Below are 16054 nucleotides of genomic sequence, written 5' to 3' on the forward strand. Positions count from 1 at the left end.
GTGGAATCTGAGGGTCTTTTATTCCTATTGCAAAAGATCCTGTAATTCGATCCTTAGTTCAGCATATGTTGAGTAGGAGTCTTCACAGACTATCTATAACAGAATGCCTCAATTATCACTTAACTTAAGCTTCTTACACTTTTACAGTCTTTGTGCTAATACTTTTTTTCTTTTCTAATGAAAAATATGTCTCATTTATTTGGACACTGAAAATACCCACTTTCTTTATTCTCCTTCTTGGCATCTATCTAAACACTTTTCTATCTTCCTGTCTCCTTGATTAGTGTTATTTTTATCTTAGATTTTTAAATCAATTTTTCCCAGAATTGTAATTTATTGATTTAGAAGAAAATAAAGTAAAAAGAAATAAAGTGGGGGGAAAAAAAAGGCAATGTGAATGGTATTTGTGTATGTTTATGTATATTTAGTATTAATCATGCGCAAAAATCAATGTCTTCTTCTGTCTGGAGACTTATATGCTTGTTTTCCTATAAAGCTGGACAGTGAAAAAGAATTTGGCTTGCAAAATTTATCACTTTGCAGAACAATTTTTGTCTAGGAATATCTAACATTAATAAAACTAAAATCAGAATGTGTAGATGGTTAAAGAAGGAGATAGCAATCTTGAAAAAACAAAGAACAGAGCATGTCTGTGATTTTGGTAGGCAATGTATACCCAAAGGCCTTGTTTCCCCGCTGTAGAGACAAGCAATTTTTCAAAAGTCAGTGTTGGTTATTCATTTCCAGTAACAGGAGAATACGGTGCCCAGATAAAAAACAATTTAGACCCCAAATTTCAATTCCCAAATTGGCTATTCAGCTGTAGCCTTGTAACCGCATTTCAAATTTTACATTCACTAGATCTAGTCAGTGGTCTAACGGTCATAATAGGCCCCTGTGCAGCCCTGTGTGAGAAACCATGTGCTTTTCCCTGACAAATGCTTGTCCAGTCCTGGATGTTCAACATAAGAACTTTACATTATCAAATTCCAAGAAAGAAAATTTCTTTTTCCAGTGTTCCCACATTGTAACTGTGCTATGTCTTTTAGCACACTGGACACTCTTTCATTTCTGGAGGACAGCTTATTCAGGGTCTAACCTATGTAGCTTTAATCCTTGATTTTAGAAAAATAAGTCAATGCATATAGTAAGGTGATTAATCTTTCCATGAGTTACTTATTCCAGGCAGTAGTAAGAAATACCCATGTCTTCACCTTCACATTCCAGCTTGAATTTTTAAGCACATTTTTAACAACCTGTTTTCAGATTTATATTTTTTGTACCTGAGATCTGTAGAGTGAAGCCAAAAATGCCTTCTTAACTCAGGTTATAGTGATTATTATCGATACCATGTCTCACAGTATTCTTCTGGACAAAATGTGCAGCCCACAAGTGGATAACCACATCCTGTGATGGGTGAACAACTGCCTCACAGGTTTGGCACAAAGGGTTGTAGTGAATGGGGTCACATCAATCTGATGACTGGTCACTAGTGGGGTTCCCAGGGCTCCATCCTCATCTCTGTGCTTATCAATGTCTTCATAAATTATTTGGATGCAGAACATGAAGGTGTATTAGGTAAACTTGATGATGACACTAAATTGAGAGGAGTTGTTAACTCCCTCAAAGGCAGGGAGTCCCTGCAGAAGAATCTTGACAAGTCAGAGGGCTGTGCAATCACCAACCACATGAACTAAAACAAGGGAAAATGCTGGATTCTGCACCTGAGATGGGCAACGCTGGATGTATGGACAGAATGGGGAATGAGAGGCTGGGAAGCAGCACCACAGAAAGGGATCTGTGGGTCCTGGTTTGTGGCAAGTTGAACAGAGTCAGCAGTGCCCTGGCAGCCAGGAGGGCCACCTGTGTCCTGGGGTGCATCAGGCACAGCATCACAGCCAGGCAAGGGAGGGGATTGTCCCCTCTGCTCTCCACTGGGGCAGCCTCACCTCCAGTGCTGGGGGCAGTTCTCAGAGCCACAGCATAACAAAGTTATAAAGTGTTAGAAAGCATCCAGAGGAGGGACATGAAGATGGGGAAGGGTCTAGAGGGGAAGCCATATGTGGAGCAGCTGAGGTCTCTTGGTCTGTTCATTCAGGAGGAGACTGAGGGAAGACCTCATGGCTGTCTCTTCCTCATGAGGGGAAGCAGAGGGGCAGGCACCAATCTCTTCTCTGTGGTAACAGGTGAACAGCAGGAAGCCATGACAGGGTGGGGGGGGCAGGTCTTATATGGATGGATTAGAGCTACCATATGTGCACAGCAGACATATTCTGTAGGTGTGTAGAGGGTTCCTAGGTTGCATGAACATTTGTTGAAGAATATCTCTGGACATGGCAGTGCAGAAGCCATCAGTTAATGTCTTATGTTGTTTGGCAAGGCCAGTACTTAATCTTAGTGTATGGGTGCTGACCAAAACAGCCTTCTATTTCTCAACATCTGATATAAGAGATCTGAAAACAGGGAACTCTGGCATTTCTCTAGTGTATAGAAGATCATGTACCTGTTCAAGAAGAGATACAAGGACATTCTCCAAGGTCTTCAGTCTAGAGTAAAACCAAGGGAAAAAAAATTGCTACAATTCTATCTAAATGTGAAGAATATTAAATCTATTATTCTAAGTCTTAATGTGTTCACAAATTTAGTTAAGTCTCTTCCATGTTGCTCTTCCATATCTTATTATATGTCTACCTATATAGACAACTTCTTCTAAAACATTTAGGAAGGCCTAAAAATGCAGGTGAGGCTACCAAAAATGTGCCTTTGTAATTTTTTATAGCCTTCAGTTTGTAGCTAGTCTCTTAATATGTTTCTGATAGATGCAGAAATGCTCAAGCCAACCAAAACTGAAATTTTTTGTCCATGCCCAGAAGCATTTTTTTTTTAACCTGGGGATTTAGGAAATTACATGGGTAGCTTAGGAACTATACAAACAGCGACTAAGTGAAGATCTGAAAATCACTTTCTTGAATTTTATTCTTAATATCTTCTTAAACTCCAATGCCAATGCCTAAGCTTTTGTATTTACTAAAATGTACTGTGATTAAATACAACATCAAGAATGCACAATTAATCACATTAAAGTAAGGGAAGAAAAATCAAAAGTAGGAAGACTTGACCATTCTTAAAGCAGAATTTGGTAAAAATTACTTGTCAGTTAGCTACAGAGTTAGGTCACTGGAATCTAAATCCCTTCCTGTAAATGGAGGGCCTATGCCTAATATTATTTTCTGTGTTTTGGTCTAGCATTTCAGATTTTTACAGTGATACTCAGTAGGACTTAATCAAATGGAGACACACGTCCCATTTCCTTCTTTTCTTAGCCTATAGTTTCCTACAGTGTCACTTGTTTTTGCTCAGAAGAAACCAAAGTATGCCTGGAATTGTAATTTGGAAAAAAAATGTAGGTTTGTGGTAGCAGTGGCATTGACTACCTGCCATGAAGCTTTTTAGTGAGCCTCACCATCTCCATATCAAGTTCAGCAATGAATGCAATTTGATCCCAAAAGAGCCTTTTTCAGAAACCATGTAGCCTTTAAAGGATCACATATAATATATGAACTCTATTTTGATGAAAACCAAATCTGCTAGATACTTAACAGACTTCATCCTGAAGTAAAAGCTAGTATCTGATGTTCTTGGCAAAATAACCTGAGCCTCCTTAGAAGCTGTGATTTTCTATTACCACCCCTTTTCAATAATAATGAAAATAGGCTAATCAAGAATGTTACATGCAGGACAATACAGTATATGCAGGGGTTATGTTATTCTTCTCATGCATGAGGACCCTGTTGCTACAAATCAAATCAACACCACTTAAATTTATGGGACTATCCCAGTTTATAGTAAATCAGGTCTTGCATTCTACTTCCTAGAACTAGAGGCAATTGTGACTGGTTATGGTACCTGCTATATCTTATCTTTTTGAACAAGGTATTTGCTCAGGTTTGCTCCTGTGATGACCTATACTTTTACCAAAGGATGAGCTATCATTAACAATGTTGAAACTAAGTAACAGAAACTGAACAATTTGACATTTCAAAGACAGAGAGTCAGGACAGAAAAGTAAAAGGAAAAAACCCAAGCCATATAAGCAGAAGGGAGAGCTAGATTTCCAGCACAAACATTTCAAAGTTTAGAGGCATTCAGTTTTGGTTTTTTTTTACAGAAAGAGGTTATTTGAAAAATGCGGCCATGCATCCAGTTAGATCATTGTCTCCAGCCACTTCCTTTCTCATACAACTTGGGATAGTCAGGTCCATGCTCAGGGCCATCTTTGACAGTAGAACCTGTCATCTTGGAAAGGTGCATTCTTACAGAATACATTGAATATACTTCATTAAGAAAGATTCAGAAAGAAATTAATTATGACAGAAAAAATAGTATATTTTTGTTTTCTTGCTTGGGGCATGGGAGAGAGCAATGAGTGCAGTAGTTTCCACTGACCCTTTTTACAATTCATTTGCTTCTCGCTGGAATGCTAATCAAAGACCAGATTGTTATTGCATGGAATGAGCAGCTGGAGAAAGGTAACTTGCCATCCCCATTTCTCATTAAGGAGAGCTGTCTGTATGTAGGATCCCATGGCATTATAGCACTGTAATTATTTGGTGGGCTACTGTGCGCAGGAAGAAGCTCACTATGAACGTCTCCATGACAATTATTATGGTACAGGACTCTGATATTTCAAATTGAGCTACAACTATGCACACCAACTATGCACAGTAGACACTAAGACCAACTGTGTGCAGACACAGGCTAAGCCAGAATGCTCACTAAACTTTGGGATATTGCAAATCCTTATTTCTTCTATAGCTGAATATCCAACTGTAAGTTTTGATCACTCAATATTATGCACTTTTTGGTGTAATTACGTCTTGTTCTTCCACAAAGCATCTTGTGTCCCTCATGCAGCCAGTGGACAAGTGGACTGCAGGTAGACATAAGCAGTATGAAGGTCTTCACATACTGTGCTCTCATCTTTTCTCCTCTTCCCTATAATTCCTAGTTTATTTTCCCTAAGATACAGATGAATACAAATAAAGTAAGTTTTACTGGACAGTGACCATTGCATCCTTGAACTTAATTTTCCTTTCTTCAAGTCAACCAAATGGAGAATTCTACCATAAAGCGAATCAGGTCAAAGAAGATAATTTCCCACCACAAATATAGCTTAATCAAAAATATAAATACTAACCTACAGCATAAGCAATAATAAAATTTGCCTTTTAGACAAACATTTTTAAATAGTCCAGCAGTTGGACAAGGGGCAACAGGCATAAATTTAAACACAGCGAGTTCCATCTGAATATGAGGAAAACCTTTCTTCAAGGGTGACAGAGCACTGGAATAGGCTGCCTGGAGAGGTTGTGGAGACTCCTTCTCTGGAGATATGCAACACTACCTACGTGATCCTGTGCAAGCTGCTCTGGGTGAACCTGCCTTAGCAGGAGGGTTGGACTGAATGTTCTCCAGAGGTAACTTCCATCCTCAAACATTCTGTGACTGTGCAGGTGGCCTTAGATAGCTTCCCTGGGCAGGTGCTGTCGGGATGCCTGTGGCACCAAGAGCATCTCCGCTTCAGCCTGTGGCAGCAACTCCCCCCAACTCCCCAACGCCCAAGCCTGGATGGTGTAATAAAAGCCTCACCAGATGAAGAGAGGGCTCTTGGTAAAATCCATCAGGGCTTATTAAGGAGAAATCCAAGGGTCCAGGCAGGGTAAGAGTGGGTAAAATCCAAGGAGAAAGGGTAGAAGCAGGAATACAACCTCTGCTGAGGGAACCAGTCGCAAAGAGCCAGGATCAAGGGAGGGGTTAGGGTATATAACTGAGGAGAAGTGGAAAGGGTCAGGATACAATTATCCAATGGGGAGAGGAGTCAGGGGAGGAGTTGGAGAGGGGTGACTTGAACTGTACCCATGTGGAGGTGAGGAGGGAGTGGTTTTCCAGGGAGGACCAGTGGGGGAACAGGGGATACAATATTTTCTAGAACTGGGGAGTGAGTGATTGGAGACTGACAACCACACATTTGCCTGAAAAAGCAAGGAATCATGGGAAGTTGAACCAGCCTCTATGTTAAATGATGTTGCTTTCCCAAGGCATCCCAGCCCTGTTTTCCCCATGGCCATCTCCCACATGACTGTGTCATTCTGTGAGTTTGTATTGTACACACACCCCTTTTCCTTCACTCCATGCATCTCTCCTTCCTGGAGCTTGTCACACACAGCTTCCATTCTGAGCTTTTCTTTTCCTACTCTCATGTTGTCCCTGCCAGCTTCCATCCAAAATGTTCCTTTTTACCTTTATTTTTTAGGCGACTCAAGCTCTCTCTCTGCTCATGCAACCAAAATCTTTTGCACATTTTTGTTGATTTACAGGGGCCACCTCAGGTCACTACCTCTTATGCCTATACAAACATTTCTCTTTCTTGCACCCCCATTTTTGAGTGTAGGTCTCTACATATTCCCTGAGGGCCACCGGCGTGTGTGGAGAGGTCCAAACTGACAGAAGAGAACCCAGAAAAGCACTCACTCTCAGGTTCAAGTCTCTAGCAAATACCTCACTGTATTTCTGGAGTTTAGTTTTTACATGGAATTTATAACAGGAAAGAGAAATATACAGGCTTTCAGTACTTGGAATGCCAATATGTCATGTGGCTAGGAAAGGTATGTCTGGGAGTATCATATAGCTGTTACTCAGCCTAGAGACAGAGGAGCTTTGTGTGGTGTGCTGAGGCTTCTTGAGCAAGTCAGACCAAAATACAAACACATGGCTGAGGCTGTTCTGGCTCAGACTGACACAGACAAGTTTCACACCCAAAACTAAGTAGCTATTTTTTATTATGACAACAAAAATTTGTAAAGGTAAAACATTAAGTCCCAATATTAGACCCATCTGACTCCATTTTCACAACAGGGCAACTTCTCTCCCCCTGCAATCCTCATTCAGATAAGGACCAGAACAGTTTAATTTCAAAGAACACTAAAGAAGAGACTTATGGATCATGCTGCAGCAAGCAGAGGACAGTTGCTCTCTCTAGAGACCTCACAAGGGAAAAGCTTGCTTCTTTACCTTGAAAATCAGCCATTTTGAATTACTCAAGAAAACTCCATATTTTATGAGCTTTCTAGTCATGAATAATTAGATTAAAAAGGTGCAACGACTCAGATTTCCAGCAGTAGCATAAAAATATTTTGAAAAAGTAAAAAATGTTTATTTCTTAGAGTTTTTTGATACCCCAGAATCCAAAGTTCTAAAAGATAAAAAAGGGAAGTGGAATTTTTCTCTTTGAAACAATAAGTTTTGGAGGGTCAATTTAGAGAAAGATACTCTAGGGTTTGTTCATGCATGAAAAATATAAGGAGAATCTGTAAGGGGGAGAATTGGTGGTTGAATACCTGCATGTTTAATACAGGGCATTTAATACTGTCATTGAAAGGGAACAGACGGAAAGATCTCAATCATAAAGATTAACATAGGACTTCCTGTAAGTTGCCTTAGGAGTTAGGCATTTTCAAAGCCAACTTGGCAATAGTGTGCTTATTCGGTGAAATTTATGGGCAGGAAAACAGCACTCTAGAGGAAGGAAATAGGCCAGTTTCTTCTTTCCATGCAATACAGAAGAACCCCACAAGTCATCAGTGGCATAGATCCTTTTGATGTATGTTTAGGCAAAAACAGTTGCACTTGGATATACAAGCAGCATATAAAACATATTTATGGCAGCAGAAAACACAGTGTCTAGCAGAAATTACATGTATATCAGAGTCTGAGAAAGATCTTTGTGATGATGAAAATGGATCCCATACGATAACCAGTAACAGTCACTTCATACTGCACATGATGAAGCTAAAGCAAAAAAAAAGTGTGTCATACACAGTGAAATTGGATATTCCACAAAAAAGTCACCCCAAATCCAAGTCAATTTATACTACAAGTTTAATTTTGTTACTGGCATACTACTGACTACATTACACTGTAGGATTCTATAGTGATTTCTCCAGTGTGTTGTAATGTAGGTTAACTACTTTCAAATGACAAAGCAACTACAGAAGTAAAGCTCAGTGGGCACAAAATTTCTTAGGGAAATTTCACTGTTCTGGAAACAGTGTTCAAGAATTCTCTGAATTCAGGCTCTACTCAACCACAAACATTTATCAAACAGTCTGTTAATCAACCAGAACAGTCTATGCAACATCTACTGGGCAAAACAGAGGCTGAGATCAGCAACACATACTTCCATTCCCTTAGAAAAGTCATGCTTTCTATATATTGTGTCTACACAATTCTCATTCTGTAAAAGGTATTTTCTTTCTTTTGCTTTTTCTTAGTGCATGGAGTTACCTCGACACTCATTCTAGGCTTTCAGAGGCTGCTCAAACCCAGGATGTGTCATGACTTCTGTTATCATACCCAATTATTCCTCCCTTCACAAAAAGGAAATTAACACCTTCTTTAAGTCCATTTTCTAAGAAAATCTAGATACCCTGGAGGTTGGAAGTAGGTTCTGTGGGGCACACAAATATGGTAAACAATAAAATGTAAACAAAAGTATGTAAATTTAAAAACACCCACCAAGACCTGGTTGATTTCAAGTATTAGGGAGATCAGATTTTTTGTTTCTTGTCCAGAAATCTTCTGTTTTAGTCAATTTTTGCACCAATTACAGTCTTTCAAAATTCATCCTTTGTTGCATTGCTGCAGAACCACCAAATTGGTTCAAATATAATAATGACCTTGTGAGCACAGACTTGAAAAGAAATTAGCCTGCAATCATTCACTAAAATTTGATAGTAGTCAGCCACCAATATTACCTATAACTACTGTTTAATATAAGACCAAGGGTCTGAACAAGGACCTGGGAAGTCAGTGTCCTGATATTTTGTGCATAAGCATTTGGTATTCTCTCTCTGGAAATGGTGTACAAATTGTTTTTTCTAAGACATTTTATTTAAGACTTTTTTTATTATTGTATTCTTATTTCCCTCTATTGGCATGTTGCTAATAAATTATCCTTTGGTCTACTTTTTCTTGAATAACCTCAAGATATCTCGTAAATCACACAAACACACATTCCAAGAGGAATATAATCCATTACTTATCTGTAAATGCATCTAAATATTTTCAAGAAAAATAAATTTGTTATGGAGAGAAAAATGTCGTAACACATGAAAGATCCCTTAAACATCCTTAGCCTAATTCTTTTGAGAAAGTGGTTCTCATAGCCATTTCAGTTTCCTGCAGACCTAAATTCTAGAGAGTCTTCCATGTAGGTAAAGTCATAACAATTTCAGTATTGACTCCCACTCAGCACCCACAACATCTGACTATGGTGATGTAACGTTTTTAAGGGCTGAAGCAAGTACTGCTGGTTCACAGAGGGGATGTAAACCCCAATGTCACTCGTTGTTCCTGTCTCCTGTGTTTAGAATAGCAGCCCCCAATTGGAACTTCTCAGAAAAAATCAAAAATTCTCACTGGAGGATGAAGTTGAAGCCTTTTGAGCCAAAGATCTCTATCTTCTGGCTCTACAACACAAAAAACTTTGCTTATTTTTACCACTTTTTTAAAATTCTGTATACATATTATCCACAGACAAGTAAGCAACATTTGTTCTTAGTCTCTAGGCAACCTTAATTAAAAAAAAAAAAAAAAGTAAAAAATAATAAGCACATAGGCTAAAAAAACCTTTTAAATCTACTACACTGACAAATTTTAAATACTGTGCAAATTTTTAGAAATATTTATTTAGGGAACCTGAAGCACAGATGGCAGAGCTGTCTGCAGAGACATATTTTGTTTTCCTAGTAAGATTCAAGCTGTCAACTTTTTTTTTTTTTTTTTTGAAACATTGCCAAAAATGAATTGGGTGACAAAAGCCAAACTTTCCCATTCAAAAGGCATCTGTTGACTGTTGAAACAATGGGTCTGAGAGTCAGAATCCAATTTGGCATCCCAGAGAATTCTGAAACAGGTGGAAGACAACCTGAATTCCAGCCCAACTTCCCAACCACTGCTCATAAAAGGAAGCACTTAGGAAGATAAGGGTATTAACTAGTCATTTTGTGTAAGACAAAAAGTCTGTCTAATTCTGTCTTTTTCAAAGTTCTGTAGCAGAAAATAAAGGAAGTCTTTAAGAAAAACAAAGAATGTATAGAACAATATACTTACTCATTTACATAATTCCCACCTTTCAGTTTAAAAAAAAAATCTAAAAACCTAAAATAGTCTAAAGTTCTTTCTACAGAAAGATCTACTGGTAAACCTTTTGGTCTGCACAAGTTCAAGGACTGAATTTATTTCTGCTTCCAGGAAAAATACTAACAAGTTCCAAAGAAAGGGACAACATCCTGTTTCAGGTTTGCTAACACTCTTAATTAGTACCCAAGCATGAACACTGAATTCTTTTCAGCAGGACATGGTACAGATTTTCCAAGATCTGGATCAGAATTCCCACCTATAATTATCAAATTAATGAGACATTTTTTTTGTCACAATTACATCATTGCAATTCTGCTGTAACTTCAATGCAAGCACAGCAAGATACTATCATTTTTATTTATCCCTGCCTAGTCTCACTTATGGAAAAGAGTGACTATGGCTAATTTTTAAATCCTGTGGCTCTTAGCTCTGCTGTGATCTACTCAGCTACAGCCAAGATCTGGCTTCATTACTACTGCATTTCCTGACACCTGTTCCCCACAGCTCCAGCTAGCGCTAGTCACCTTTGAAGTCTACCAAAGTTAAAATAAGAAGTTTTCTGTCATATTTGCCTTCATGATCTCAACAGACAATAGAATCCTTGATTTGGGATTTTATTGGATTCTTTCAGATGGATGATAAACCAGAAAAATTAAAATCTGAATGTCTCTATAGTCTGTGGAGTATCTTCTCAGAACCCCACTACTTTAATTAGGTCTTTATCAGCTAGAAGTGAAACAAGGTCTGAGAGACTCCTCCATGACTGTTCTGCAAAATCTAGTAACTTCATGTGTTTCAATTCACTAAGTGACAATAAGTACTTACCCCATGCTCCCAAATAAAAGCTTCATTATTTGACTTGCTGGCATGTTTTCTTTTCTTGTGAACAAAAACCTGTCATTCTTTGTCTTTCCCATCCAGCTTCAGTTTGGATATTTTAAAAGATAATGAGTTAATGGAATCTATTGGCCAAAGTCCAATAAATCTTAGTAAAATGCAATTGCCAATTTTTCAGAAATATGTTCCAAGGAAGTGAGTGATAAATAGAGTAATAAATGTAGCTGAGTCAATGAGTGATCTGCCTGAAGAATGTTTATGCTTGGAGAAACAACAGAATGTTTACTTGTGATGAGAAACATCACTGGAGATAATCATGAATGCAGTTTTTATTAGTTACTCTATAAGAGAAATAACTTTCCAGTATTTTTCACTTCTTATTTTACTCTTCAATTATTCTCCTGTCTCCAAGTACCCTTTTAATAATATTGCTTGCAAAGCCAGCCAAAAAGCAACTCTTGGCTCCAAAGAACTCTGAAGTATTTATGAGCTGCTTTTCCTCCTATCCTTGGAGATACTCCCAGTGGAAGCCAAATCCATAACTCTGCAACTCAACACCAAGAATGACAAGTTAATCTTATCAGTGTTGTCAAGGTCTAATCCAATGACCTTGGGCATAGGACATCTGACAGATGGTGAACCACAACAGCTAATTCTATTTCAATTTCAATGAAAACCCTTTTAGATTATTTTTTCTTACCTGTTGTTACACTGAGATATAATTCCAAAGACACTGTGAGAACTTTCAGTCCAGACTAAAATTCAAGTCCCTACAAAGCCCCTGGTAAGCATCATAGTTCAACAAAGTAGGTGGTGGGCAAGTCTTCAGAGATGCAGGGATTTGTTCCAGATAATCAGTATTCAAATGCTGAGATGCCAAAGTAATCTGGAAATGTGCTCTCTAAATACCTCAGTTCCAGACACCTTTTTGGAAATTTCTTCTACTGAGGCTAAGGACTATCTAGGAGCCATATTTAGTGTAATATATCAGTCCCTCTGCTTCGGAACAGAAACGGGAGAGAGGATGGCTAAATTCATTAAGAGAGTCAAAGAAATGCCAAGTACTTGCAAACCTTGCTTAATGTTCAAGACACTTCAATCCAATTGACCAATCTGGAGAAAAATCATTCATATAATTTCTATCAGAAACAAAGAAGGCAAATAAGTTACCAGTAGCATTATGAGGATGAACATTTGGTCTCTTGCACATGCTCTCAGACATACTTCTCCATATTTCATGTCAAGTATGAGGAAAACCTCAGATCAATCGTGTGGAAGCAAAACAATACTTCCTTCTTTCCATGATGCTGTCTGGAAGAGACTATAAAATGAGTTTCATGTTTATGATGTGAAATCCTGGATGTGCTCAAATTAAAGGCCTGTCTCCTGTGGACTCTAACAGAGACAACACTTTATCTATGAAAAGCTGTGAAAGAGCTGAAGAACCTGAGAGGAGAAAGGAGCCAGTCTCTCAGCCTACGTAGCAGGTGTCTACTACATGTCCTAGATGTGTCTGTGGCTCTTTGCTGCTTATTGAAAAAAACATGGCAGTGAACTTCTTACCTCTAATATCTTCCTTGGAAAATTCTCTGTCAAGAATCAAGGTCCTGATCTTGATGAGAAGACATGGCTTGCCTGATCATAGAGCAGGGGAGAATCCATCCATAGCAGCTGCATTACATGAAAGAAAAAATGCAATTACTTGGTAATCATGTCTTTTTGCATATATATCAAGAATAGCTCTGGATGCCTGTGACTAAGAATACTGTTAAAGCCAAGTACAGAGACTGCCTTGTTCTCTTGTCTATTGCAAAGTGAATTTTCTTCTCTGATGCCTCCCTAGATCCCATTAATGTTTCAGCATACACAATCTAGTTTTGAGTTATTTCAGTAAAAACTGTAATTGAATTTAAAAGCACAGTACTTTCTTATCTTTAAATAACAGAATCAGAGAATGGTTTGGGTTGAAAGGACCTTTACAGATCATCTAGCCAGCTCCCCTACTATGGGCATAATTATGGATACAGTCTTTCCATTTTCCATTTTATTTGTTTTTTAAATATATTACTGTATATATTCTTGAAAATAAACAACTGCAAATTCAATTGCAAATTCTAAGGCGGGGGCATAAACTTAAGACACTAGTCACAGTGGAAAAATGAAATGTTCCAGCAAAGTATGTCACTTGCCCAGAGTATTTGCAGAATTATTCAGGAAAACAGAGAAAAGTTTCATTTATTTTCATGTCTTGATACATGATTGTGTAACAATATCTGGTTTGTAGACTGTTATTTATAGAAGTGTAGGTATAAGTAACTTAGATGTATTACAGAAGACATCTAACAAAAGAGCAATAGACTTAAAACGTATCTGTTTATCCTATTCTAGTCACATTGACTTAATAAGAAAATTTTGAAGTATGTTGAAATCCCCCAGAGTTCTCAATTCATTGACCTTAGCATTGTAACTTGCGTAGAATGCATTTGTATATCCAGGAGAGAAATCACTGAGGATAGAAGACTACTTCTTCCCACCACAGAACATCTGTGCCTATGCTAGATTTAAAGGGAAGGAATTAATTTTGGTATTTCCAGCATCAGCAAGCAATTGCCATATAAATATTGTTTCCTCTTATCACAGCTTCTCATATCTAACTATGTGAGGAAAGAACATGGATTAATTTCCTCTGAGCTGCAAGACAGGCTATACATTCAGGAAATCAGGAGCAATAAGTTCAGCAGAAACAGTGGTATGTAGAATAGAACTGAAATAAAAAGTGTTTCCAAAAAAGGCTTGATGTATTCATCTGTCCTGCCAAAAAGTTCCTGTATGATCCAGAGATCAATGAGTGTTAAGAGCCCCTTTCTGGGCTAGGTTGCTGAGATGTTATGTTTAGCCAGTGCCAATTTGAACTTCTGAAGTTATTCTGCAACCTAATGACAAAAGATATAATTGCACATAATTTTAGCATATTTTCTTTTTTTTTTCCCATACAAAGGAACAGAAATTCAGTTGTGAATAAACAACTCTATCAGGCATCTTCATTAATGAAAAAGTCATGATATGGGCAGCCAGAATCTTCCAAATTCAAGTACATGAGGTGTTCTACCTACATCTTATTCCTTCACAATAATATACTATGTGGGGTGTGACAGAAAGACTGTATATCTGTGTCTTGTTGAAATGCTAAGGAGTCACCAAAAAATCATTTTTGCTTAATACTAGGCAATAAGTTTAGTATCAGATTTGGAAAAATAATCTTATCCCTAAATTTAGCCCATCTGTCTCTGCTTTTCTGCAACACTTCAGCTTCTCCAGTTGAGCCAAGCCATCTCTAGTTCTGAATGAGTAGATAAGCAGCTGTCACATTTCCTTCTGCCATTCACAAGAAACAGGTGCATCCAGAACTGAAGCAGAATTTAAGTGCCAGATTTTATCTTCCCTCCGGGTACACATTCATTGTAGTAAAAGTGCCACACACTGTTACTGACTGTGTTTATTACAGTAATGTCTTGACACATCAAGAGGAGCCCTTCACTGGGCTAAGCCAAACTTCCCATTTGCTACTTGTGAGTCAGAATTTTATCAACCCTACTTTTATTATGATCCCTTGATGCTGCACTATTAACAGGAGTTAACAAGTAATGGAAAACTATTATGACCATTAAAGTATGCAGAGGAATTGTAGCCAACTCATGCTTATGCATATTCCAGAAACCTGAATACACATTTTTTCCAGTTCACAAACACTTGAGAAAGGAATTTTGGCCCTGGCATTCTTGGGAAAAATCAAATGCCTGAAGGACACTTAGTTCCAGCTATGGTGAAGTTTTTTTCTTGGTTTCAAAAGGCAAACCAGGCAAAGATATTGAAAGATGCAATTTTAGAAGAAAAAAAAGAAACCACATTTTATTAATGTTTTGAAAAACACACATTTCGGGTTACTTATTTTCAGCCTAATACTGAAGCCATTTTTCTAAACTTGCCCAGGAAAACTTATTGAAGTCAATAGAAGTTTTGCTCAGTGAGGACTGCAGGATTTGTTTCTAAGAGCCATTAAAATAATGTGTTTATTACTGAAGCAGTAGCAAAATAAACAGTCACTATGAATCATCAAAAATAACAGTTTCCTTTAAAGACTAGAAATTCAGGCAGATAATTCCATCAGATCTGTGTGGACTTGGACAGAGTGGTCTTTGGCAGACATTTGGATAACCTACAAGAAAAAGAAGAGGGAAAGAATGAACTTCTCGTTTGAGGTAAGACCAGTGCTGTAACTCTAAGTGTGAGGGGATATTAAGGACAGAGGGAAGTTTCTGCCAGGATGCAGACAGCGTGGATTTCTGGAAGGAAATATGTTTTTACCAAAAGAAAAGGGAAAAAATAAACAAGGTGGAAAAAGAAGCCAACACTTTCCACTGAAAGAAAGAAAAATTATTAAAGGGAGAGAAGAGGAAAAGAAGAGCTGCTTTGCAGACTCGTCACTTCCTATTGCCTTTTTTGTTTGATAGACTCAAAATCATGGATTTACTTTTTACTTCTGTATTTAAAGGTTATACTAATTTGCTCTTCTTTATTCATGTGCTTCCTTTTAAATTCTGCTTGCTTTCATGGTTTTATTGCCTTTCCTCCCATTAAAAGACCATGTATGGACACGGATTTTATATAGAAGAGATGTTAAAATATTTCTTTTACAGCCCTCTCAAGAGACTCAAGAGATAAAGGTGAGTGTTAGAAGAAAACCATATTCTAGCAAATGGTTTACTTTGTCTGATATTTAGTGTCTGATATCTGGCAGTTTAAAGATGCATTTGAGGAAAGCACCGAAACTCCAATTCTTTGACAGCATACCCAAAGGAAAATGCATTTTCTAATATTTGTTTATTTACCAAAGTTGTTCTTTCCTCTGATTTATTCCTTACACTGGCATATGTTAATTTGTCCTCTTTATTTGCTGAGTCCCTGATTTATGACTGGGGTTGCTAGACTTCATCACTGTACAGTACAGATAGTCAGG

At 37.8% G+C, this 16054-nt stretch overlaps 1 long non-coding RNA gene across 1 annotated transcript in view; it reads right to left on the reverse strand.

Annotated features, from left to right (window-relative positions):
• LOC115495528 (uncharacterized) overlaps nt 1–16054 on the reverse strand; it is a 108673-nt gene that overhangs the window by 71622 nt on the left and 20997 nt on the right. Inside the window, exon 2 of the long non-coding RNA XR_012056360.1 lies at nt 12601–12708. This is a non-coding gene — a long non-coding RNA (uncharacterized lncRNA). The remainder of the gene's footprint in view (nt 1–12600; nt 12709–16054) is intronic.

This window comes from Taeniopygia guttata, chromosome 5 (assembly GCF_048771995.1).
Source record: "Taeniopygia guttata chromosome 5, bTaeGut7.mat, whole genome shotgun sequence".
Lineage (NCBI taxonomy): Eukaryota > Metazoa > Chordata > Aves > Passeriformes > Estrildidae > Taeniopygia > Taeniopygia guttata.